Source organism: Ascaphus truei, chromosome 1 (genome assembly GCF_040206685.1).
Source record: "Ascaphus truei isolate aAscTru1 chromosome 1, aAscTru1.hap1, whole genome shotgun sequence".
Taxonomy (NCBI): Eukaryota; Metazoa; Chordata; class Amphibia; order Anura; family Ascaphidae; genus Ascaphus; species Ascaphus truei.
This window is the reverse complement of record NC_134483.1, coordinates 170,657,532-170,684,568: the sequence shown is the minus strand read 5'-3', so window position 1 is coordinate 170,684,568 and position 27,037 is coordinate 170,657,532. Positions and strand designations below refer to the sequence as shown.

The 27,037-nt window shown below is 42.1% G+C and overlaps 2 long non-coding RNA genes across 2 annotated transcripts in view; both read right to left on the bottom strand.

Annotated features, from left to right (window-relative positions):
• The window catches only part of LOC142469889 (uncharacterized), a 97,448-nt gene that overhangs the window by 42,569 nt on the left and 27,842 nt on the right, over positions 1 to 27,037 (bottom strand). The window lies entirely within an intron of this gene.
• LOC142469878 (uncharacterized) overlaps positions 26,717 to 27,037 on the bottom strand; it is a 3,591-nt gene continuing 3,270 nt past the window's right edge. Inside the window, exon 2 of the long non-coding RNA XR_012789114.1 lies at positions 26,717 to 27,004. This is a non-coding gene — a long non-coding RNA (uncharacterized LOC142469878). The remainder of the gene's footprint in view (positions 27,005 to 27,037) is intronic.

Below are 27,037 nucleotides of genomic sequence, written 5' to 3'. Positions count from 1 at the left end.
AATAATAATAAAACTCTCAACATTAAAAACATCATAATCCATGCATGGGCGCTGACATCAGCAGATGGACATGTAACAAATATATAAAATTAATTCATTAATAAAGGAAGACCCTTATTTAACAACAATTCATTATATAACAATCAATAAGATATATAGACATAAATATATATTATGAATCTAAAGACCAATGATGTAATACTTCTAACCTCACTAGACTAACGGGGTGAGGGGGGGGGGAGGGAAATAAGAGGGGGAAGGGAAAAGAAAAATAATAAAAATAACGAGGGAGGGGGGGAGGAATGGAAGTGACACTACGGGAGGGGAGAGGGGGAAATTACTGTAACAGAGGAAAGGGGATGGCAGAGACAATAGAACAGAACTGGGGATTACACCAAAGTACTAGTGTCTAAACATTCATTGAGTCCACCAGGGGTTAAAGTTCCCAACTGGTGGATCCAATATGTCTCCCTCCGACACAACATTTTGAAACGATCCCCCCCTCTAGCAGAGGTAGGAATGTGTTCAATACCCATAATCTTTAATGAGTCTGGACTCTTATTGTGAAAGCATCTATAATGTTTTGAAAGACTATGGGCATTTAAACCATGCAACACATTCCTCCTATGCTCGAGGAATCGGGTACTGAGGGGTCGTGTGGTGCGACCAACATATTGCTGGCCGCAACCACATTGTATAAGGTAGATCACATAGGTGCTAAGGCAATTAATACTGCCCCTCACCTCATGTTTCCCACCTTTCCAAAGGGAGACAAACTCCGCTGAAACAGTTAAATGCTTACATGTGATGCAACGGCCTCTGCCACACCTGTGGTTGCCAATAGGGCCCACAGGTGTGGCATTAGCAGCCCCATCAATCCTGGATAATTTACTCGGAGCTAGAATTGTTTTAATATTTCTGGCCTTCCTGTATATTATTGGTGGTCTCTCAGGAAGGATATTACCCAAATAGGGATCGCACTTCAAGATACTCCAGTGGGAATTTAGTATACCCCTAATAGTCCAAATGACTGATTAAAAGTGGTGATGAACCTAGGATTCCCATCGATGTTATTCGATCCATTCCCAAGTTTACCGTACCCCACATGCGTCTTAATGGAGTCTTTAGATTTCTTGAGTAACGTAGATCTGTCAGCTGCCCGTGCCCTACCGAAAGAGTCGTTGACAAGAACGGGGTCATAACCCTTCACGGCAAATTTTTTACTTAGATTGATTGATTGATCCAAGAAATCGCTCTCTTTGGTGCAGTTCCTTTTTAAACGATAGAACTGCCCCAAAGGTATATTTTTGAGCCACTGTGCATGGTGATTGCTGGATGAGTGGACATAGTTATTAACTGAAACCGGCTTGAAATGAGTGTTAGTGATAATGTTCCCTTCTGTATCCGAGGTCAAATTGAGATCCAAGAAAACTACAGAAGTGGAACTTATTTCAAATGTGAATTTCAAGCCTAGTTCATTGTGATCAAAGGAACTCAGGACATCAGACAAAACTGTGCTATCACCCTCCCAAATCATAATAATATCATCAATGAAACGGCCATAGTAAACAAGGCCCGCCCCCAGTTCGGCATTAAGCCAAATGGCTGTTTCTTCCCAATAGCCCATATAGAGATTGGCATAACTACGGGCAAACCTCGTACCCATGGCCGTTCCACAAATTTGCAAGTAAAATAAATACTCAAAAGAAAAATAATTGTGCGTTAAAATAAAAGTGATACTATCCAATAAAAATCTTTTGTGAATTGTGGGAATAGAGGGATCCGTGTTAAGCCAGAAGTCAATCGCCCTGACACCCCTGGAATGATCAATGCACGTGTATAATGAAGACACGTCGCATGTAGCCCAGAGGTAATTAGGCTTCCATTTGAACTCAGAGATGGAGTCAATGACATGCAGCATGTCCCTAATATGTGACCTGAGCTTTGCTACAAAGGGTTGGAGATAATAATCAACATATTGGGACAGGCTAGACGTCATCGACTCCACCCCTGAGACAATGGGTCTTCCAGGGGGGTCAGTGAGATACATGTGGACCTTGGGTAAGTGATAGAAAATGGGGATACGTGGGTGCTCTGAATAAAGAAATTTAAATTCCAATTTATTGAGTATACCATTATCCACAGCTTGTGATAGAAGTGATTTTAACTCAAAAAGAAATGGTGTAGTGGGATCGGACGACAGGGAAGAATAGGAGGCAGAGTCACTCAGTAGTCGAAAGGCCTCCCTTAAATAGGCCGATCTATCCTGGATGACTACCACCCTTGTCGGCCTGTCTGACGATGATATCCTTGTTGTTCCCTAGATCACTAAGAGCATCCAGTTCACCTTTGGTCAAATTAGAATTAAATCTATATGGTTTAGTGCACAGTGACTCGAAATCTCTCAGTACCAAGTTGTAAAATGTATCAATAAATCCTCCCTTAAATTGATAAGGAAAGAAAAGCGATTTTGGTCCAGACCAGTATCTGTTGGTTGAGTAGGATGTAAGGTAATATTAAAATTGTCAATAGGATTGCCATATGATCCCGCCCCCGTCTCCGACTCCATCAGCAGGGCCTCAAGGGCATCTGTACAGATATCTTCCTGTGTACTTGTCACAAATGTGGACTTAGCCTGTAATTTATTTTTCTCCTGTATATTAAAATACCTTTTTAGAGTGATCTTTCTAATGAAGCTATTTAAGTCCACAAACAATTGGAAGGCACTGGGCCCAGTGTTTGGTGCAAAGGAGAGCCCCTTCTCCAGGAGTAGTGATTGATATATGGATAACTGAAAATTTGACAGATTAAATATTCCACTACTCTCTGGAGGAGTTAGCAATCCTCTGACCTCCTTTTTTCTCTGGGCGACTCTGCCCCCTCTAACTCCTCTGCCCCTCTTTTTCCTAATAGAACTGTGTTGTTGGAGGTCCCCCGCCATAGAGGGTAATGTTTTTCCTTTTCCTTGTCTCTCAGTGACTTCTCCAACCGTGGAGTTACATCTAAAAAATGTACTGGTCTTGGTAGATCCTTTTTTGTTTTGGGTCTAGCACCCCCATTAATATCAATTGGGACAATGTCTCTATCCCCATCCTCTGGAAGCGGCTCGACCTCTAGCACAGTGAATCTGTTCTCTGGGGCCCGTGCATTACCTGAACCTTTTGTGGAGGTTGGATGTACCGGGCGATGCATCAGGCCACCATGACTAGATCTACCGGCTTCCCCAGTTTTCACTTGGTAGTGGTCGTTGGCTCGTACCTGAGGATGAGAATAGAATTTACCCTTCCTATTGGAGCTATGCGATCTCTTCCACACTCTGACTTTGTTAGTGGCATAGTCATCCTTATCCCGACTCAATTTATTTTCCTTCCTAGCCACAACCTCCTGCTCAAAAGATTTGACTCGTTTGCTGGTTAAATCATCTAAATCTCTAAACTCTTTACCTTCTGAGTATGGTGCCAATAATGTCTGAATAGAGTCTATCTCAATTTCTATTTCTGCAACTTTAGTATCTCTATATTGAATCAGAAGTTTCATCAATAAGAAGGAACAAGTGCCCAGAGTATTGTTCCAACTATTGGTGAATTCAGCATCTGTCTCAAATGTCGGACTCATTGATCCTAAGGCCTCGTGGGATGATTTTCCTATCCATATAGTCTTGATGTGAGTAGGAATCCCACCAATGCCTCATTTCATCCTTCATGAGTTTTTCTAATTTAAAAAAATGTTCCTTAACATCTATTCCTGTGTCAATAGGTATATCATTTTCAAACACTGTAGGGGAGGAGATTAATCCATTTCTCCTATTCTGCCTTTCCTTAGCTGTTTGCATCATAGTGAATATATAATAGATAGATTGATAATACCTGTGTCAACTTACAAGGCTGCTACTGTTTGGTTAGGGAGTATACAAAGAGAGAAATTTCAGTAGCGCCACTCGTGAAATCAAGTAAAAATAAAATAAATTAAATAAATATTAACGTGCAAATGTTTGGTGCAATATTAATCAAAATACAATGTGATCAATCTAACAAAAAATAATAACAAACAGTGAATTTGAAAAAATTGAATTAGGTGAAAAATATGAAAAATGTGGTAATATTATATCAAACAGGGAAATATAGGGAGGGGGAACAAAAAATGGAGGAAAGTCCAACCCTTAGTACAAGTCCAGTGTAAAATCAATGATGATTTGAGATGCTGTTCAGGGATCCACGGCTGCTCTCAGAAGGAATAACCAATTCCAACAGGAACACAATAGAAAAAGAAGAACAGAGAGCGCACGTCCCATAGTGTAAAACAGTACATTTAATCAATAAAAAGGACAAGGGGATTAAGGACACTCACAAGGATAAGAGATAAAAAGGCAATTTGTGATATATATAATCACCACCAGCAAGGCCACACCATCCTGGAACACATCAGATGGTATATAGTCCCTCCGGTTCACCTCCAGCAACAGTTGGGTGATTGGGAACAAAGTCTCTCAGCGTCCGTGCAGTAAAGAGATTCTTTCAGCCTCAGATCAGCTCCATGCGCTCTCCGGCCGTAAAGCACGCACTGCGTGATGACGTAGTGTCGTGGTAGCGTGCCCTGACGCGTTTCGTCACGACAGTGACTTTTTCAAAGGGAATATCAGCTAGGGGGAGGGCTCGGAATTTATGGACTCATTCAATCAGAGAGGAGTGGCATTGGAGCAGTCAGAGGCCAATCGCCAGTGTCCAGACATAAAACCAAGGTACTGGCGATGGCCCCAATGAGAACCACCGTGTCAAACCTGACAGCACAAATACTGATATAAAATGGTATACATAGATAAACTACAAATATAATTAAATATAATCTGCAATATTACCAATTATAACCACTAATCAGGACAGGTGGATATAAAATAAATAAATAAATAACATACATTCACAAAGGGAATTGAACAAAATAATAATGATAATAATAATAATAAAACTCTCAACATTAAAAACATCATAATCCATGCATGGGCGCTGACATTAGCAGATGGACATGTAACAAATATATAAAATTATATATATATATATATATATATATAATATATATATAAAATTAATTCATTAATAAAGGAAGACCCTTATTTAACAACAATTCATTATATAACAATCAATAAGATATATAGACATAAATATATATTATGAATCTAAAGACCAATGATTTAATACTTCTAACCTCACTAGACTAACGGAAAAGAAATAAGTATTAAAATAAAAATAAAAATATATAAAAATATAATATTTTGAATAGCTTCATTAGAAAGATCACTCTAAAAAGGTATTTTAATATACAGGAGAAAAATAAATTACAGGCTAAGTCCACATTTTAATCATTCATTTGGAACTATTAGGGGTATACTAAATTCCCACTGCAGTATCTTGAAGTGCGATCCCCATTTGGGTAATATCCTTCCTGAGAGACCACCAATAATATACAGGAAGGCCAGAAATATTAAAACAATTCTAGCTCCGAGTAAATTATCCAGGATTGATGGGGCTGCTAAAGCCACACCTGTGGGCCCTATTGGCAACCACAGGTGTGGCAGAGGCCGTTGCATCACATGTAAGCATTTAACTGTTTCAGCGGAGTTTGTCTCCCTTCGGAAAGGTGGGAAACATGAGGTGAGGGGCAGTATTAATTGCCTTAGCACCTATGTGATCTACCTTATACAATGTGGTTGCGGCCAGCAATATGTTGGTCGCACCACACGACCCCTCAGTACCCGATTCCTCGAGCATACACTGGCGACACACTTTATTCGAGCTTGGCTAGTCCCACGAATTCGGGTATACCCGGGTGTATTGAGGTTTGTGACTGTTTTCTGCCCGAGTGCATTGAGGTATTTTCCAGGCAGGGATTGAAGCATTTTATTCCCGCTGGCTGCAATACTGCACAGTATATATATAAATATATACTGCATTACAATTCATGAATTTATGCCATCTGGTAGACACGCGAAGCATTGCAGCCTATTAAATCCTAATCATTATCATTTAACAGATCAGCCGCCCATCAGCCAGGCATGAACCCAGGCTGGGAAGGCAAATGCAACGGGGCTTGTCAGAGGTGAGGAGCGGCGCATTCCAGGTATCTGCCAGGTACATACTGGGTATTTGCTCGAATAAAGTGTGTCGGTGCAGTAGGAGGAATGTGTTGCATGGTTTAAATGCCCATAGTCTTTCAAAACATTATAGATGCTTTCACAATAAGAGTCCAGACTCATTAAAGATTATGGGTATTGAACACATTCCTACCTCTGCTAGAGGGGGGGATCGTTTCAAAATGTTGTGTCGGAGGGAGACATATTGGATCCACCAGTTGGGAACTTTAACCCCTGATGGACTCAATGAATGTTTAGACACTAGTACTTTGGTGTAATCCCTAGTTCTGTTCTATTGACTCTGCCATCCCCTTTCCTCTGTTACAGTAATTTCCCCCTCTCCCCTCCCGTAGTGTCACTTCTATTCCTCCCCCCCTCCCCCGTTATTTTTATTATTTTTCTTTTTCCTTCCCCCTCTCATTTCCCTCCCCCCCCTCACCCCCCCCTCCACATTTCCCTTTCCTTTCCCCCCCTCCTCTCTCAGCCACCCACCCCCCCCTTCTTCCCTTCCCTTATCTTTCCCAATTCATAATATTATATTTTTATATATTTTTATTTTTATTTTAATACTTATTTCTTTTCCGTTAGTCTAGTGAGGTTAGAAGTATTAAATCATTGGTCTTTAGATTCATAATATATATTTATGTCTATATATCTTATTGATTGTTATATAATGAATTGTTGTTAAATAAGGGTCTTCCTTTATTAATGAATTAATTTTATATATTTGTTACATGTCCATCTGCTGATGTCAGCACCCATGCATGGATTATGATGTTTTTAATGTTGAGAGTTTTATTATTATTATTATCATTATTATTTTGTACAATTCCCTTTGTGAATGTATGTTATTTATTTATTTATTTATTTTATATCCACCTGTCCTGATTAGTGGTTATAATTGGTAATATTGCAGATTATATTTAATTATATTTGTAGTTTATCTATGTATACCATTTTATATCAGTATTTGTGCTGTCAGGTTTGACACGGTGGTTCTCATTGGCCCATCGCCAGTGCCTTGGTTTTATGTCTGGACACTGGCGATTGGCCTCTGGCTGCTCCGATGCCACTCCTCTCTGATTGAATGAGTCCATAAATTCCGAGCCCTCCCCCTAGCTGATATTCCCTTTGAAAAAGTCACTGTCATGACGAAACGCGTCAGGGCACGCTACCACGACACTACGTCATCACGCAGTGCGCGCTTTACGGCCGGAGAGCGCATGGAGCTGATCTGAGGCTGAAAGAATCTCTTTACTGCACGGACGCTGAGAGACTTTGTTCCCAATCACCTAACTGTTGCTGGAGGTGAACCGGAGGGACTATATACCATCTGATGTGTTCCAGGACGGTGTGGCCTTGCTGGTGGTGATTATATATATCACAAATTGCCTTTTTATCTCTTATCCTTGTGAGTGTCCTTAATCCCCTTGTCCTTTTTATTGATTAAATGTACTGTTTTACACTATGGGACGTGCGCTCTCTGTTCTTCTTTTTCTATTGTGTTCCTGTTGGAATTGGTTATTCCTTCTGAGAGCAGCCGTGGATCCCTGAACAGCATCTCAAATCATCATTGATTTTACACTGGACTTGTACTAAGGGTTGGACTTTCCTCCATTTTTTGTTCCCCCTCCCTATTTTTCCCTGTTTGATATAATATTACCACATTTTTCATATTTTTCACCTAATTCAATTTTTTCAAATTCACTGTTTGTTATTATTTTTTGTTAGATTGATCACATTGTATTTTGATTAATATTGCACCAAACATTTGCACGTTAATATTTATTTAATTTATTTTATTTGTACTTGATTTCACGAGTGGCGCTACTGACATTTCTCTCTTTGTATACTCCCTAACCAAACAGTAGCAGCCTTGTAAGTTGACACAGGTATTATCAATCTATCTATTATATATTCACTATGATGCAAACAGCTAAGGAAAGGCAGAATAGGAGAAATGGATTAATCTCCTCCCCTACAGTGTTTGAAAATAATATACCTATTGACACAGGAATAGATGTTAAGGAACATTTTTTTAAATTATAAAAACTCATGAAGGATGAAATGAGGCATTGGTGGGATTCCTACTCACTTCAAGACTATATGGATAGGAAAATCATCCCACGAGGCCTTAGGATCAATAAGAGTCCGACATTTAAGACAGATGCTGAATTCACCAATAGTTGGAACAATACTCTAGACACTTGTTCCTTCTTATTGATGAAACTTCTGATTCAATATAGAGATACTAAAGTTGCAGAAATAGAAATTGAGATAGACTCTATTCAGAAATTATTGGCACCATACTCAGAAGGTAAAGAGTTTAGAGATTTAGATGATTTAAACATCAAACGAGTCAAATCTTTTGAGCAGGAGGTTGTGGCTAGGAAGGAAAATAAATTGAGTCGGGATAAGGATGACTATGCCACTAACAAAGTCAGAGTGTGGAAGAAATCGTATAGCTCCAATAGGAAGGGTAAATTCTATTCTCATCCTCAGGTACGAGCCAACGACCACTACCAAGTGAAATCTGGGGAAGCCGGTAGATCTAGTCATGGTGGCCTGATGCATCGCCCGGTACATCCAACCTCCACAAAAGGTTCAGGTAATGCACGGGCCCCAGAGAACAGATTCACTGTGCTAGAGGTCGAGCCGCTTCCAGAGGATGGGGATAGGGACATTGTCCCAATTGATATTAATGGGGGTGCTAGACCCAAAACAAAAAAGGATCTACCAAGACCAGTACATTTTTTAGATGTAACTCCACGGTTGGAGAAGTCACTGAGAGACAAGGAAAAGGAAAAACATTACCCTCTATGGCGGGGGACCTCCAACAACACAGTCCCATTAGGAAAAAGAGGGGCAGAGGAGTTAGAGGGGGCAGAGTCGCCCAGAGAAAAAAGGAGGTCAGAGGATTGCTAACTCCTCCAGAGAGTAGTGGAATATTTAATCTGTCAAATTTTCAGTTATCCATATATCAATCACTACTCCTGAGAAGGGGCTCTCCTTTGCACCAAACACTGGGCCCAGTGCCTTCCAATTGTTTGTGGACTTAAATAGCTTCATTAGAAAGATCACTCTAAAAAGGTATTTTAATATACAGGAGAAAAATAAATTACAGGCTAAGTCCACATTTGTGACAAGTACACAGGAAGATATCTGTACAGATGCCCTTGAGGCCCTGCTGATGGAGTCGGAGACGGGGCTGGATCATATGGCAATCCTATTGACAATTTTAATATTACCTTACATCCTACTCAACCAACAGATACTGGTCAGGAGGAGGAATTATTGGTGATGCATTCCCCCTTCAGACCAAAATCGCTTTTCTTTCCTTATCAATTTAAGGGAGGATTTATTGATACATTTTACAACTTGGTACTGAGAGATTTCGAGTCACTGTGCACTAAACCATATAGATTTAATTCTAATTTGACCAAAGGTGAACTGGATGCTCTTAGTGATCTAAGGAACAACAAAGATATCATCATTAGACAGGCCGGCAAGGGTGGGGGCATAGTCATCCAGGATAGATCGGCCTATTTAAGGGAGGCCTTTCGACTGCTGGGTGACTCTGCCTCCTATTCTTCCCTGTCGTCCGATCCCACTACACCATTTCTTTTTGAGTTAAAATCACTTCTATCACAAGCTGTGGATAATGGTATACTCAATAAATTGGAATTTAAATTTCTTTATTCAGAGCACCCACGTATCCCCATTTTCTATCACTTACCCAATGTCCACAAGTCTCTCACTGACCCCCCTGGAAGACCCATTGTCTCGGGGGTGGAGTCGATGACGTCTAGCCTGTCCCAATATGTTGATTATTATCTCCAACCCTTTGTAGCAAAGCTCAGGTCACATATTAGGGACACGCTGCATGTCATTGACTCCATCTCTGAGTTCAAATGGAAGCCTAATTACTTCTGGGCTACACTGGCGACACACTTTATTCGAGCTTGGCTAGTCCCACGAATTCGGGTATACCCGGGTGTATTGAGGTTTGTGACTGTTTTCTGCCCGAGTGCATTGAGTTATTTTCCAGGCAGGGATTGAAGCATTTTATTCCCGCTGGCTGCAATACTGCACAGTATATATATATATATATACTGCATTACAATTCATGAATTTATGCCATCTGGTAGACACGCGAAGCATTGCAGCCTATTAAATCCTAATCATTATCATTTAACAGATCAGCCGCCCATCAGCCAGGCATGAACCCAGGCTGGGAAGGCAAATGCAACGGGGCTTGTCAGAGGTGAGGAGCGGCGCATTCCAGGTATCTGCCAGGTACATACTGGGTATTTGCTCGAATAAAGTGTGTCGCAGCAGTACATGCGACGTGTCTTCATTATACACATGCATTGATCATTCCAGGGGGGTCAGGGCGATTGACTTCTGGCTTAACATGGATCCCTCTATTCCCACAATTCACAAAAGATTTTTATTGGATAGTATCACTTTTATTTTAACGCACAATTATTTTTCTTTTGAGGATTTATTTTACTTGCAAATTTGTGGAACGGCCATGGGTACGAGGTTTGCCCCCAGTTATGCCAATCTTTATATGGGCTATTGGGAAGAAACAACCATTTGGCGTAATGCCGAACTGGGGCGGGCCTTGTTTACTATGGCCGTTTCATTGATGATATTATTATGATTTGGGAGGGTGATAGCACAGTTTTGTCTGATGTCCTGAGTTCCTTTGATCACAATGAACTAGGCTTGAAATTCATATTTGAAATAAGTTCCACTTCTGTAGTTTTCTTGGATCTCAATTTGACCTCGGATACAGAAGGGAACATTATCACTAACACTCATTTCAAGCCGGTTTCAGTTAACAACTATGTCCACTCATCCAGCAATCACCATGCACAGTGGCTCAAAAATATACCTTTGGGGCAGTTCTATCGTTTAAAAAGGAACTGCACCAAAGAGAGCGATTTCTTGGATCAATCAATCAATCTAAGTAACAAATTTGCCGTGAAGGGTTATGACCCCGTTCTTGTCAACGACTCTTTCGGTAGGGCACGGGCAGCTGACAGATCTACGTTACTCAAGAAATCTAAAGACTCCATTAAGACGCATGTGGTGTACAGTAAACTTGGGAATGGATCGAATAACATCGATGGGAATCCTAGGTTCATCACCACTTTTAATCATTCATTTGGAACTATTAGGGGTATACTAAATTCCCACTGGAGTATCTTGAAGTGCGATCCCCATTTGGGTAATATTCTTCCTGAGAGACCACCAATAATATACAGGAAGGCCAGAAATATTAAAACAATTCTAGCACCGAGTAAATTATCCAGGATTGATGGGGCTGCTAATGCCACACCTGTGGGCCCTATTGGCAACCACAGGTGTGGCAGAGGCCGTTGCATCACATTTAAGCATTTAACTGTTTCAGCGGAGTTTGTCTCCCTTCGGAAAGGTGGGAAACATGAGGTGAGGGGCAGTATTAATTGCCTTAGCACCTATGTGATCTACCTTATACAATGTGGTTGCAGCCAGCAATATGTTGGTCGCACCACACGACCCCTCAGTACCCGATTCCTCGAGCATAGGAGGTATGTGTTGCGTGGTTTAAATGCCCATAGTCTTTCAAAACATTATAGATGCTTTCACAATAAGAGTCCAGACTCATTAAAGAGTATGGGTATTGAACACATTCCTACCTCTGCTAGAGGGGGGGATCGTTTCAAAATGTTGTGACGGAGGGAGACATATTGGATCCACCAGTTGGGAACTTTAACCCCTGGTGGACTCAATGAATGTTTAGACAGTAGTACTTTGGTGTAATCCCCATTTCTGTTCTATTGACTCTGCCATCCCCTTTCCTCTGTTACAGTAATTTCCCCCTCTCCCCTCCCGTAGTGTCACTTCTATTCCTCCCCCCCTCCCCCGTTATTTTTATTATTTTTCTTTTCCCTTCCCCCTCTCATTTCCCTCCCCCCCCTCACCCCTATCTTTCCCAATTCATAATATTATATTTTTATATATTTTTATTTTTATTTTAATACTTATTTTTTTTCCGTTAGTCTAGTGAGGGTAGAAGTATTAAATCATTGGTCTTTAGATTCATAATATATATTTATGTCTATATATCTTATTGATTGTTATATAATGAATTGTTGTTAAATAAGGGTCTTCCTTTATTAATGAATTAATTTTATATATTTGTTACATGTCCATCTGCTGATGTCAGCGCCCATGCATGGATTATGATGTTTTTAATGTTTAGAGTTTTATTATTATTATTATCATTATTATTTTGTACAATTCCCTTTGTGAATGTGTTATTTATTTATTTATTTTATATCCACCTGTCCTGATTAGTGGTTATAATTGGTAATATTGCAGATTATATTTAATTATATTTGTAGTTTATCTATGTATACCATTTTATATCAGTATTTGTGCTGTCAGGTTTGACACGGTGGTTCTCATTGGCCCATCGCCAGTGCCTTGGTTTTATGTCTGGACACTGGCGATTGGCCTCTGGCTGCTCCGATGCCACTCCTCTCTGATTGAATGAGTCCATAAATACCGAGCCCTCCCCCTAGCTGATATTCCCTTTGAAAAAGTCACTGTCGTGACGAAACGCATCAGGGCACGCTACCACGACACTACGACATCACGCAGTGCGCGCTTTACGGCCGGAGAGCGCATGGAGCCGATCTGAGGCTGAAAGAATCTCTTTACTGCATGGACGCTGAGAGACTTTGTTCCCAATCACCCAACTGTTGCTGGAGGTGAACCGGAGGGACTATATACCATCTGATGTGTTCCAGAACGGTGTGGCCTTGCTGGTGGTGATTATATATATCACAAATTGCCTTTTTATCTCTTATCCTTGTGAGTGTCCTTAATCCCCTTTTCCTTTTTATTGATTAAATGTACTGTTTTACACTATGGGACGTGAGCTCTCTGTTCTTCTTTTTTTATTTATACTGGCTTACGGGTGTTTCATGTTGTGAATATATACTATTGGATTAACCCCGTGCGGTCTGCTGTCTCTTTTCTGGTCTTTGGATTGGTTCGTATCATATTTACTCTCTATGGGACTAGCATCTGCTATTACAACATTTTCAACTACAGTGTGCTGACTGAATTTCATGTGTATATATATATATATATATATATATATATATAATCTGTTTCCACATAATCACGTTGTGTACATCTGCACTCCCCTTATCTGGAAGACATAACACCTGTGAAAGTGGGTAAAATAATACAAATATAATAAGTAGGGTTCAAAGTGTCAGATGAGTTTTATTGCATCTGAGTGCACAAGGGGACCGCTACAAGTTCAGGGAAGATCCTTAGTGCTTCTAGCCAGTAACCAGACTATTTACCAAAGAACACTTGTATTTGCAGTATGCTGCATAAGAGAGTTTTGCCTAGCCTGAGGTACACTTAAGTTACACCACGGCAGAGGTACGTACACTGCAGATACATAGGAGAAGTGTGCCCTTACCCCATCTGAAGGGCTGCGTTAACTGGAATACTTTATTTCACCAACATGGCGATTGCCCAGCAAGGGAGCCTCATGCGTGAAATAAGTGAATTTAAGATGGCGGCTATGCTTGATGTTGCACCATGCGGTGCGGGGAATCCAAAAAGGTGATTTGCGCCAAGTCTGAGTAGCGCACGTGCTGTGTGCAAACAGGCTGTATGAAAAGTATTTGCGGGAACTTGACCAGGTCTGGCGCAAAAGTCATAACGCCGCCCTTGCATGGGAAGTGGTGCGAAAGCCATGGCCACGCCCCCCTGTACTGTGACTGGCTCAGAAGAGAGTCGGAGTCCTGACGTGCAGCTGAGTGACCCTCCTCTATTCTCCACCAGAGGGAGGGGTCACTGTGAGAGCCAACAAGAGCACGCTACCCTGAGTGAAGGAGGAGCCAGATGTGATCTTCCTCACCTTCAGTTGCACGGACCTGGCGAGTAAGAAAGACTGAATTGTCGAGTTCCCATGCTGACACGAGCAACTACTGCGAGCATTATGGCTGACTTCCATATAAACACCTTCCAGGAGGCCTCCTGGTAGTAGAGGTGGGGGGCAGAGAATTTTTCCGTTGCCTGTGTCTCCAATGCAGACTACCAGGAGGAGAGATCAGCACTACTGCCAGATGTCCACAGTGCGGAATTCATTATTTGTGGCCTGTGGAGCCATTTCTACCCACTGCTGCCCCGCCGGCTGGCTCTCCAGCGACGTTGACTGAGGTAGACAACATTGACATGTCTGCGGTCTCAAGTCCGAGTATATCTCTGAGTAACCCGGTTCCCGAATCGGATTCCGGAGCAGGCCCCAGTGGAGCTGTAGATCACATTGGAAAAGGTGAATGACCCGGGAGAGTGGGGATCACTTTTGATGGTGGTGCCAGAGAGGGACCATGTCGCGGTCTCTGCCTACAGTGAGAATATGGAGTCCCGCTATTGTTCCCCTGCGGAAATACCCTTGCTGGCTGCGTCGGACGATGAGCATGGTAGCAGCTCATCGTGGTGATGTGCAGACCACTACAGCGGTGCTGCAACAAAAGATGAGACATTTACCGGTGACATCGAGCCGCTGAGTATCGAGATACCCCGACAGCAAGTGCTGGTGCGGCCTGAGCCGCGGAAGAGTCCCACGGCCGTGGCGATTCCCAATATGGTGGAGGTGCAATCCGAGATGGAGCCAGAGTACAAGAGGACCATTGCAAGCAAGCGGAGTGGTGAGATACCACATTACTCCCGACAGGCGACGATGGAGGAAGCCGTAGAGGAGGCCCAGACCGAGGCCTAGGTCCAGCCGAAAGATGCTGCTGAACTTCCGGTGCAGCGTTCAGTAGAGGAGGAACTTCCGGTGCGAGACTTGGACCTGTACCGGGACAACACAACATCGCGGGATGATGACGTAATTTTCAGTTCCGTCGGTGGAACGGACCAGAAATATCCGCCGATTCATCAGATTAGCATCAGTCTGTCACATTAAGAAATGGACAGATATGTGAAGGCCATGATAGGCCAAGGGAAGAGAAGGTCGGGTGAGTTTGATGCACCCAAAACCCCAACCGGTCGTGGCATAGCCCAACTCAGAGAGAGCCAAGGGAGGTCTGGGGATTCCCAGGATACATCAGTGTAAAGGCCTGTTTCATCCAAGTACTGGGGTAATTGTGTAACCTCTGATGAGGGATCGGGGAGGGAAGTGGTACAGTACGTGAAGCCTCCGGTGATGAACCCTACTGTGTTTAAATATGTGGTTATGGGGAAAACCAAGCGTTATTGTACACACACACATTCCAGTGGAATGTCTGGTGTATCTTCAGGTGGAGACACCGAAGGGTCAGTATTTTCATTAGCGGTGAAGGAGCATGGTATCAAATGGTGGGCACCTTTATTTGAGGGCTACTCAGCGTTCCTGGACCGCACTAGGTTTATTTTAATGCGGGAGGACATAGTGGACCATTGGTGGGACTTAGGTACCTACTCCACTGAGGAAACCAAAGATGAGCTCACTAGAAGGTGGGAAGAGATCAAGCGAGGTATTGTAATCCTTAAGGAACCCTCAATCCTCTATGATGAAATAGCTCCAGAGGAGCCCTTGTCCTGGGTACTGCCAGGCAAGGCTGGGATCGACAGCTGACTTGGGTGAGTAGGGCAGAGAGAGCCATAGTTGCCCGGTACAAGCAGTCTCACGGATTTGAGTATCCATATGTACCGGAACCTATAATTGAGGAGATAGAGGAGCAATGGGAGACCTGGCTAAGGGAAGCTGTTGAAGACTATCTAAGCTCCAAAACTAGCCACTCTGCTTTTAGAACAGAAGAAAAGGTTTGCTACCTGATGAGGTTATGGTAGGAATACTTTTAAACCCAAGGTGGTGTACCGTCCAGAGAAAGGGCCTCCTAAGTCTTAATCCATAATGGTAATTTACCATAATGGGAGAGAGGTCAAGAAGCCAGATCCTAGGCATTACTATTAAGAATGGGTTCTCCAGTAGGGAGTAATCCTAGTCACTGTAGTTTCTTGAGAAATGTGTTCTATTTGCCTAAGTGATGCATTGTGTTGATGAATAAACTGCTGTATTATATTATGTTTGTGCAGGTTGTTCATCAGAAGGAAGGCCCAGCAATTTTAGGACCGAGTGGGGGTCATTGGTTTCCACCAGAGGGAGAGTATAGCCCTGGGTAAGTTTGGGCTATGATTCTTTCTCCTCCTGGCAGTAATCATCCCTGATAAGGGCGGGTTTGCCAAGAGTAATCATGGGTTTTCCCCACACACATTCTGTGCAGTGAGGCAGTGAAGATAGTGTCATCAGGCTCTGTTTCCAATCACAGTGACACAAGGGTGGTGCCTATTGGAACTACTTATTGCACAGCACTTCCTGAATTTAGCAGTTCCTCTCCCTCTTGAGAGAAGATAGTCTACCCCAGTAAGATGCCAGGGCTCTGGCAGGCTTTGTGGCCCTTCCTCTGGTAGAGGCGGGAGACTATTCCTTTTACTCCACCAGGGAGTATATACAATTAAATATACACCTAACCATCAAAACTATTCAATAAATAAAATTGCTAACCAATCCTAAAATGTAATAAAAATAAGCCACCCAAATACCAAACTATTTAGTGAAAACAATTACCAGAAATAGAAAAAATAACAATCAATTGTAAACAAGCACTTGCCAAAAAATGCATTGCTTGTCACTGTATTTATCTGTACCCTAAAAGGGCACCGATTAATACATTAGCAGTCAATGGGCAATGAAAAACATCAAAATAAATAAATACAATAAAAAACCCTGAAAATAGACAATTACATACATTCAATATGTATCTTACCATTAGAAGTCTTCATCCTCCGAATCCCAGCGTATCAGGAAGGTCTCGACCCGCGACATCATCCACTGCAATCCGACTCCACCCTCCTTGAAGATTAGCATATTAGAAGATTAGAATAAATTTTTATAATATATAATTAGTATAAAAATCTTCTGTCTTTCATCTTCTTTCTCCTTCTTCTATCTTGTTCTGTCATCCTTAAAACCACATGGCTCACATCACATGGTATTACAGCCAATGGGATTGAAGACAATCCCATTTGCTCCTGTACCATGTGATATGTTCCATAAGTTTTAAAGGATGTGACATCATCCCTTAAAGTGACATCCTTTTTAGAGGAGCGAGTGCAAGTGAGGAGCAAGTATGTTTATAAATTTAGCAAACACAAGGGCCTCATTCAGAAAGCCTCGATAAGGCCCTTATCGAGCACTTATCGAACAAAATGGCTACTCATATTCAGTAAGCCCCGATAAATGCTCGATAATCTTATGATCAAAAGAAAATCGCCAATTGAGCAGCGATCAGCCGCTTATCGACCATTTACGGAAAGATCATAAACTCACGCGATTCTAGTACCCGCGAGTCGGCTGTAGCGGCCTTTCGCAGCCCTAAAAGGCGATCTCCCCAAATCCAATTCACCTCAAAATTTAATCGTGGGAACCAATTCCACACTCTGATTGGCTGAAATAACATGTGACGCCGGCCTTCTTGGATTTAGTGACATCATCTTAAAGGCAAATGAAGCAAAGCCATTCTGATTTGCTGGCATCATTCCCTTTAAGTGACGTCATTTAAAAAAAATTAATTAAAGTCGGAACATGGTTTTAACAGCCAATCAGCGGGTTGTTAACCATTTTGAGGCTAAATGTGACGTCACAAGCCCTATTTAAGGCCGTGACGCCTCATTTGAGCTCAAGAAGACAACGAGACAACATTGGTTGGGATTTACATGTGGCTTTTTGGATTGACAGATGAAGATAGAAGATAAAGAAGATCAAGAAATGGTGACAGATGAAGATAGAAGAAGGTGATTAAAGAAAGAAAAAAGAAGACTTGGGTACCTGATCCGGATCTTCATGCCGGATGGCATTGGATGCTGTTGGAGGCCTCCAAGATACGTGAGCTTCCTGTTTCCCCGGGAGTCGGAGCGCCACCGCTTCTAATGGTAAGTAATATATTGAATGTTTGTAAATGTCTCTTTTTACAGGTTTTTTCATTGGATGTGTTTTTTGTTTTTTTGGGGGAGGCACATTGACTGATAATATATTAATCTATACCACTTTAGGGTACAGATTAATACATTATTATGACAATATTTGGGGGGCATTTCTGGCTTGGTATTGCTGTTGTTTTTTTTTAATTTCAGTTTCTTATGTGGATGTCATTGTTTGTTTGTTTTCCTGCTTAATGATAATACAATGTTTGCGATTGGTGTTCGTTTGTAGTTCATGTTGTATTATGTTAGCTAATGCGTTTTATGGTTATTCAGATATTGTTTGAATTTATTTCTTTGTATTTTAATGTTTACATTAATTCATGAATGTTGTAGTAATTAATTGGTTTGATTGGTTAGTGTTATTATTAATTTTGAGTTGGTTTAGTAATAATGTGGTTGGATTGGTTACTTTATAAAATAATTCGGAGTTAATTTAGAAATTAATTGTTTTGATTGGTTATTGGTTTAATTAATTCATTGTTGATGTTGTAATTGCTTGTATTCATTGGATTAGCTGGTTACTGTTTTTATTTAGTGAAGTGTGGTTTTTTGGAGTTTAGTTATGTTTTATTATTGTGTGTCTTGTGTATTAATGTATTGTAATTAGGGTGCCCATTGCGTGCTATAGAGGCTTATCATGCCCATATTATTATATGGGTATGATGTATCACTATACTACTCAATGGGTACAGTGTGGGTATAGTCAGTCAGGGGTGGGTGCTTAGGCCTCCCGGGTTTGTATCGGGTCAGGGTGGGTTAACCCCTTAATGAATATAGCGGTTAGTAACCGCTAAGGTGATTAAGGGGTTAGGGGCCATTAGAATGTCTTTATTATGTACTGTATACTGTATATGCTTTCTTGCTACGGAGGACAGAGGGACCTGCTGTTGTGGTAAGTATAACTGTATTTATTTACTTTATTTATGTATGTTAATGCAGTGTTTATTAATGGGCAAATAATCTATTATCCATATCTGGAAAATAGTTATTTTGCCCATTACTGTACTGTATGGGTTTGGGCGGAGGAGGGGGGGGAGGGGCGCATGTATTGATGTTTATTAAAATGTTTTTAAATATAAATTTATTTCTTAGTGTAGATGTGCAGGGGGTCTCCGGAGCTGAACCGCGTTGGTTTCAGGTCCAGGGACCCCCTGCTTCCCAAGATACAGGCCTCTTTATTTTGTGCCGGTATCCCTCTGCATTGAAATGTCCCGCGTCACGTGACCGGGACATTTCCTTGCATAGGAGATACCGGCACCCCATAAAGGTGCCTGTATCTCGGGAAGCAGGGGGTCTCTGGACCTGAAACCAACGCAGTTCAGCTCCGGAGCCCCCTTGCACATATATACTACAGCCGCGACCCCTTTTATTCTCCAACATCTCCGAATTTTTGGGGGGATTTTTTCCGAATGCCACGCACTTCACCGCACTTCACCACGTTCATGCCGCATTCTGACCGCATTCTGACCGCATTCATGTTGCATTCACACCCGCGGTTGATGTGTTTATTGATAATGATTCGGATTTAATTGGTTGCAATTCTTCGTGTATCCGCCAGATGGCAGATATTCATGAATTGTAATGTGCATGCACTTCAGTAATGTGTCAACTTGCAGGTGTTTAAAAAAATACCACAGTTGTCCATTGTAAATTGACCTTGGTACTGAAGAAGTTACAATAATGTATCAATTTAGGCTTTTCATATTAATAACTAAATGAGCAGTGTTCTATTGTCCTGAGAGTTCCGAGAGGAGTGCACTGCTGCAGTCCGTACGCTTATTTAATATGGTCCGCGATTAATGCAACAGATGATAAGATGGCAACAGTTGTTCAAAGTTATCAATATTTTATCGAAAACTATGACTTTTACTAATTTTCACCAGATGCTCGTGTGTGGAAGCGTGCAATAAGAAAAAAGTTATGTATCGATCCATGTTTTTTGCGTATTGATCTCGATGTTATTGGAGGGTATTGGTGTGTATCACTGGGTTTTTCCCGTATCTATGATCATGAGACTTCAATAGGCAAAAGGTCATGTTAAAACCAACTAAGAAACATCAGTCGCAGGCAAGCAATGAGCCACCACCGGCTTCCAATAATGGTCCGACCGTCGGTGAAAACCTGGTGCCCGACAACCCTTGCTGTCTGTCCCCACCCGGATACCTGCAGCCTGAGCCGGATTTCGCATACAGATTCTAGCAAGCTTGCATGTACCAAAGCGATTTCCAGCCTGATCAGCTGACTACAGGTGTAGTAGTCCCGCTGTCACTGGCAAATACGTGTATGATCAAGAATACGGGACTGGCAGTGGCTTGGCGCCAGCTGATTGGCAAAGTCTATGGTGAGTAATGTTGCCGTATTTTATTCTGTTTTTGAAATATCAATGCACAGTCAAGCGAGTCTCCTGTAAGCAATATCATTGGCTGAGCAGCTTCTACAGTAGATACTGCAGAATGGGTGGAAAGCTAGGCACATGCGCATTGGAACCTTCTTGAAACGCATATGAGACGCCCCCGAGAAAATTATTGGTGGGACTGACTATGGGAACTTCTTTAGGGGACTGACTGTACCATTACAGTAAAACGTTTACTTTTTTTTCCTCAGAAAAGAAAACTTTGTCATCTCATGCGTAAAACGGCAAATGGAGGGATTTCGATGGATAATATCGCTTTGTGTTACAATGCCTGCACATTGCTGAATCTGATTAAAAAAAAACACGTACCGGAGTCTACAGTTTAGTCACCGTTGTTATTGATTAGGATAGAATACCTGAAACGGTATGCTGTTGTTTTCAGACCGTATACAATACATTTTTATATATACTGTTTAATAAACCCGAAAAATAAAATTATGCATTTATTCTACATGTATTCCTGTACATATGTGTATTCTATACCCGTACAGCATGTATTGTTTTAATACTCTTGTGATGTACAGTACTGTACAGTGCTGAGCATGCCTACAGTATACTGTACAATATGCCTGGACAGTTCTGTATGTTCTAGAAACACTGTATTTTGTTACAGTATTATATAGCATAAAAGGAGACAATTGAACAATTTAAAACAAATCAACATTTTCTTTTATTGGTGGAGTAAGTACAAAAACATTTATTTACAAATACTGTACAATTGAAAAACATTTAAAGTGTACAGCAATTCAAATCATTAACAGGTGTATGGTTTACTGCTAGTGAAAACATTTATGTACAGAAAGTCAAAACATTTACAGTACAGTAGGATGGTGTACAGAACAGTCAGTCAGGCCTGCACAACTCCAGTCCTCAAGGGCCGCAAACAGGCCCGGTTTTAAGGATAACCTTGAAAACCGGGCCTGTTTGCGGCCTTCGGGGACTGGAATTGTGCAGGTCTTGTGTACAGTAAGTCAAAACATTTCTTTATTCATAAAATTTACAAAACACAACATCTCCTTTATTAAAGTACAGAAAGTCAAAACATGTACAGTACAGCACAACAGTATGGTATTATAAAAAAAAATTCTTTCTTCATAAAATTAAAAAAAAAAAATTAAAAAAAAAAAAGCGAGGGGTCGGCATCCTCTTCCATAACAAGGTCCCATTTACCCTAGAAACCCTCAGAAGGGATAGTGAGGGCAGATTTTTGATAATTGTCGGGAAGATACAAGAACAATGGATCACATTAGCCTCGATATATGCGCCCTGTGAATAGAGCCATGACTTCTTCCGTGAATTTTTTCAGAAACTTAGCCAAGTGGCCAAAGGCCACATCATTCTAGCTGGGGACTTCAACCTAACACTGAACCTGAAGCTAGACAGGTCTGGCATCTCCAGAAATTGTCGGAAGAAAGTCCTGGACTCTTTGAAGCTAGGCCTCAAACCAAACCAGCTCACTGATATCTCCATCCCTCTGAAAAAAACTATACCTTTTACTCTCACCCCCACGATGCCTATAGTAGAATCGACTACTTCTTCATCTCTAGTAGACTGGTCCCCTGGGTCTCCCATGCAGGGATACATAATATTTCGTGGTCTGACCATGCACCAATAGAGCTGAGGTGCACTCAAATCCAATCTGACAGGCCCGGGGCGAATTGGAAGCTTAATGAGTCACTGCTTAAAATCCCTGACATATGAGATTCAGTGGGGGAGGAGATAGATCAATTTTTCGCTACTAATCTTGGGTCGGTAAGCTCGGAGCTTATCCTCTGGGAGGCCCATAAGGCAACCATCAGGGGCACACTAATTGGCATAGCTGCCCGGAGGAAGAGAGAGCGGAACAACTCTGGGAGGAAATTAGAAATTGGATCCAAAGGATTTTCAACCTCGCAATTCCCCCGGACCCATGGCTATTTTTACTGAATAGACCATGGCCGGGACTCTCCAAAGCTGGAAACAAACTAGTTGCCCATTTTCAAACAGCAACGAGGTGCGAGATCGCGGCTATGTGGAAACAACCAGAGATCCCAAACATCCCCAAGATTCAGAATAGATTATGGTATATATGTCAGATGGAAAAATTAACAAGTTTAGTTAATGACACTGGCACCAAATATCTAAAAGTCTGGACGCCTTGGCTGGCACAGACAGATATCCCTGGGATTGAGGTAACCACAATTTGGCAATGATAACCATAAATGCATTCTCCCCCAAAGAGCGCGATCTTGGCATGATAGGATACCAGACCCTAGGTTTCACATGGCGCTTCAGCACAACCTAGACCATAAGGAGACAGGCCAAAGCAATCCCGGCCCAACCATAACACAGAAGCCCTGGGAGCCCGTGTCCCCACCCCCATCCCCCCCCTTTTTTTCCCCCCTCTCTCCCTCCCTCACCCTCATTTTTGTTTTTTCTTTACCCCCAAGTTTAAATGTCCTTCCGGACCTTTCGGCCTAAAGAAGGCCCTCTTTTGCTATTATTCCATTCCACGCCCAAAGGAGAGTATAAATGTATTGTACCTGAATATAATACTGTGATTGTATATCTTACCTGTATTCACGATACAACTTGTAATGAAAAATTTCTAATAAACTTGAAGTTATAATTTTTTTTTTTTTAAACGCAACATCTCCTTTATTAAAGTACAGAAAGTCAAAACATGTACAGCACAACAGTATGGTGTTATAATTTTTTTTTCTTTATTCATAAAATTTAAAAAACGCAACATCTCCTTTATTAAAGTACAGAAAGTCAAAACATTTACAGTAGGAAGGTGTACAGAACAGTCAGCCAGGCCTGCACAACTCCAGTCCTCGAGGGCCGCAAACAGGCCCGGTTTTAAGGATAACCTTGAAAAACGGGCCTGTTTGCGGCCCTCGGGGACTGGAATTTTGCAGGTCTTGTGTACAATAAATAAAAACATTTCTTTATTCATAAAATTTACAAAACGCAACATCTGCTTTATTAAAGTACAGAAAGTCAAAACTTTTACAAAAACATTTACAAAAAATAAACAACAGTTGAACAGTCACGCAAATTCGATCCCCACCAGGTTGTCCTTCCAGGGCCGATGCCTTGTATGGCGCAAAATGCCATTGATGGAGTCTCGAACGATTTTCATTAAAGGATCTGTAATTGAAAAATAGCGCCACAATTCCTCCACAACAGTCCTCCTTACATTTTCAGGAAGCGCCCTTTTTTCGCGATTTCCTTCGTAGTTTACATTGTTGGCCCACCCGCAGTACACCAAATAGGACACGTGGTGCTTAAAAATTAAAATGGCATACTTCTGGAGTAAAACAGCACTCATAACCCTATATTTCTCCCTGAGTGCCGTGGCAGCTCGCGCAGGATGATGTCGGGCACCGTATCGATGCAAGCGTATGTAGGTTGGGTTCTGGGAGCGGGTGTTCTTCTGGGAGCGGGTGTGCTTGTGGCGGCGGGCGAGGGTAGGTTGTCTGGGAGGAAGCTTTCCTCCTGTCTTGGTTGCCGTGTTGTCTCCTGGCGTGGTCTTGACGGGGTTGTCATGTTATCCTCCTCCTCAACGGCATACATGTACACAAATTCTTCTGGTGGAGGGGATGCGCTCGATGTTGGAAGGTGGTCGAAGGTCCCATTCATCACATCCATGCCACCCTCCTGCTCTGGCGTCGGAGATACAGGGGCATGAACACCGAGCAAATTATGTATCCCCGCTATGTCAGTCTCTATCTTCTCCATCCGTCGATCCATCTTCTCCATCCGTTGATCCATCTTCTGCATCCATTTAACCATATTTCGCATTGTCTCTAAAAGCAGATCTATCTTTACCAGCACAGTAGAGTTCCCGGGAATATACACACTTAACCCATTCAGCATGCGGTCTAACGAGCTGGTTCTTGTGCATGGCGTGCTGTGGACATCTGGGTGGATGGGTGCTATGGAGGATGAGATGGGGGTTCCCTGGAGAGAAGCGGCTTTGTCATCGAAGAGGGCTGGAGAAAGCGACCTGTGGATTTCCGGGAGAGAAGCGGCAGCATCGTCGAAGAGGGATAGAGTAAGTGACCTGTGGATTTCCGGGTGCGAAGCAGCAGAGTCGTCTAAGCGTAATGGAGAAAGTGACCCGTGGATTTCAGGGACACCAGTGGCAGCATCGTCGAAGAGCAGTGGAGAATATGGGCTGTGAGTTTCCGGGAGAGCAGCGGCAGCGTCGTGGACGAGTAGTGGAGAAGATGGGCTGTAGATTTCCAGGAGAGCGGCGGCAGAGTCGTCGAAGCGTAATCAAGGAAGTGGCCTGCAGGTTCGATGTGTTGGCTGCCATTTGTTTTGCGTTGAGTGTACATCACCATATTTCTTCTTGACATAATAAGGCTTACAGTACGTGTATTAAAACCTTTAGCCTTTGGGGTCAGCAGAATGTTTTATTTATTAGCCTTAGCCTTTCGCTTTGGCCTTGGCTTGGAAACGGCTCCTGCCTTTCGCTTTTTCTGTGTGATAGGCACGGCAGAGTGGCTTCCTGCGTCCGTAGAATCGGGGTTGATCCATGGAAGCAGATGGCACAATGCAGTATCTGGACAAGTTCAGATATAGATCATCGAGTGGGAGGCTATGCAAAGTGTGTAACCTTTTCTGCATGGCGACGAGGTACAGGTATTAAAAGTGGGCGTCCTCTAATGTGAGCCATTAACGTATAAATACACCATCCAATTTGTGGATTCACTGCACATTGAATACACATCGACTAAACATCGAATATACATTCTTGTGTTTGTATTTCTTTCTACTCGCAGAAATGCCTGTTAAAAAGATTTCAAAGGATCTCAGCATGAGAATTAAGGAGATGTACACGAGCGGACACCGAATTGCAGATATCCAATGCTGGTTAGCTGCTTCTGGCCTCGTTGTGCCATCAACCACTGTGTGCTATCATGCACACGGAAAAACCATACAACGCACTAGGACACCAACGGTAACTAACGCAGAAGTATATTTATATAACTATAACTATATAAAACTAGATAATACTATATAACTATATAATACAGTATATCTATTATTGTTTATATTGCTGCATATTAATAGAACTACATAGTATAGATCTATCTAATTTTATACTATTTTTACTGTAAATGATGTGCTGTACTTCTGGCCTACTGCACTGTACTTATTGGATTGTTCTTTTTCTGTACACTGTAGGGAAACAACTCTTCTGGTCGACAAAATAAGTGAAGAGAATGATGAGAAGAGTGCCTTAGGGGTCAAATACTCTCTGCAGCAAAATCACAATCTCACTGTTTCCGAGACCAGCATAAAGAAGATGAGACACAGAATTGGATGGAAATATGGACGTGTGAGGTTAGTACTGGACAGTACAGGAGGTTAAAGTGTTGTTTAAGAAACTGTACTGTACCTATAAAATTATTCCTTGTCATTACAGAGCGTACCCTATGATAAGGGACGTTAACAAGATCAAGAGAGTGGTCCAGGCCCAGGCATGGTTCGACAGTGGAGAAACTTTCCAGGATTGCATCTTCACTGACGAGTCTACTGTTTCGCTGGAGAGATTTGCCACCTTTGAATTCCACAAAAAAGGTTGCATATCTATGAAGCCGCATCCGAAACAGCCAGTGAAGATGCATGTGTGGGGTGCCATCTCTAGGCATGGACCAGAATGCATCGTCATCTTTGAAGGTACAGTAAAATGTATGTCACACGCTTTTGCCTTGTGCAGTGTACTGTACTAGCATGCAGTTTTTTGAGCACTTTTTTCTTTTTTTCTTGTTATAGGAATCATGAATAAAGCTTTTTTCCAAGAGAAAATTGTGCCTGAGATTGTGGAAAACATAACACGTGAGTTCCCAGATGGTCACCGTTTCTACCAGGACAACGATCCGAAGCACAACGCGTCAACAGCGCATATTCTTGAGCGCGGTATCAACTGGGTGAAGACGCCAGCGGAGTAAGTGCGGTAACGGTGTCTCATTTTTTCCCACTGTTTTTACTGTGTACTGCAAGCATGTCAAACTCAAATGCTAACAAGGGCCACATAAACAAGGTTTAAGTCTAGGTGGGCCGCAAAAAAAAAAAACTTACATTTTCATAGAAACGTAGGTTTATTTCGAAAAGTACTGCGTGTGTGTGTGTGTGTGTGTGTGTGTGTGTGTGTGTGTGTGTGTGTGTGTGTGTGTGTGTGTGTGTGTGTGTGTGTGTGTGTGTGTGTGTGTGTGTTGACCTCACTAACCGAACCAAAAAAAAAGCCAGACGTGAATGACTTCTGAACCCATTAACCAGTGTCAGGCTGCCCCCTCTTAACAATTTCCAAAGCAGCAATCCCGCCTGGGATCTTACCTGATCCGCAGTCCCTCAAGGTACTATACTGGAGGGGAGGTGTTCCCTACCTGTCTTCCGATGTCTCCCGTGTGAAACTTGAGTCAGATCTGGAAGAAAGCAGAATAGGTTATTTCGGTGTA